The sequence below is a fragment of the Mytilus galloprovincialis genome, chromosome 2 (assembly GCF_965363235.1).
Source record: "Mytilus galloprovincialis chromosome 2, xbMytGall1.hap1.1, whole genome shotgun sequence".
NCBI classification, from domain to species: Eukaryota; Metazoa; Mollusca; class Bivalvia; order Mytilida; family Mytilidae; genus Mytilus; species Mytilus galloprovincialis.
This window is the reverse complement of record NC_134839.1, coordinates 92141503-92142474: the sequence shown is the minus strand read 5'-3', so window position 1 is coordinate 92142474 and position 972 is coordinate 92141503.

Genomic DNA, 972 nt, shown 5'->3' with positions numbered 1-972 from the left:
AAGAATCACAGAGCTGAGTCTATGTACCATATTATATAAAAGGTTAAGTGGTTGTTTGGACCTAGTCCTTAATTGAGATCCTTGTCAGATATTCCTGGCCATATGTTTTCCTTTTTGTCATATTAAGAATTGTTTTAATTTAATATGTTCGTACGGAAAACAAGGAACATTATTCTCATACAAAAAATTAAGATAATTCTAAATACACATTCATAAAAAAAATGGAATTTATTACAAAGGATAATCATAAGATACACTTGAATTGTCCTGGACCTCACTTCTGGGTATATGTTAATGGAATCCTTCTCTGAATACGGGGCAAACATATTAGTAGTGGTAGACCCCAATGGCCAATGATCTTCAATTTTTACAGAATCATTGACTGTCAAAAAAAATGCTAACATTCCTATTTCCAATAACAGTTAACAGCAAATACATTATCACAATAACAGATAACAAAAAACTAAAAGCCCAATAACAGCTAACAAAGAATAAGACAATAACAGCTAACAGCAAATATATTTTCAAAATAACAGATAACAAAGAATTAAATTGCCCCATAACAGCATAACAGTTAAACCCCTTGCCCCCCCTCTATTGTTTTAATCTGAGAGTAAAATCCTACACAGGATACATGTAAAGTCCCATTTAAGTTCGAACTTGTATGGTTTTAGGACAGAAGATTAGTTGAGAGGACCTGGTGAAATAGAAGTTATTATAATCTATGAAATATAATAAAAACTGCTTTGCTGAGGGCAGCTGGATACGCCCGCAGAGGTCCAACCCTAACAGTTGGGGCAAAAATGAACACAATATTCAAGATTGATACAGGTCTGAATATGGATTGTAAGTAAATATTTGACATATCATAGGTTTCTGATCAGTGTAGTCAAAGAAGTTGAGACGAACAGACGGACTGTCAACTGTATACCATAATATATCCCGTAAACAGGCATAAAAAAATGCATAGAC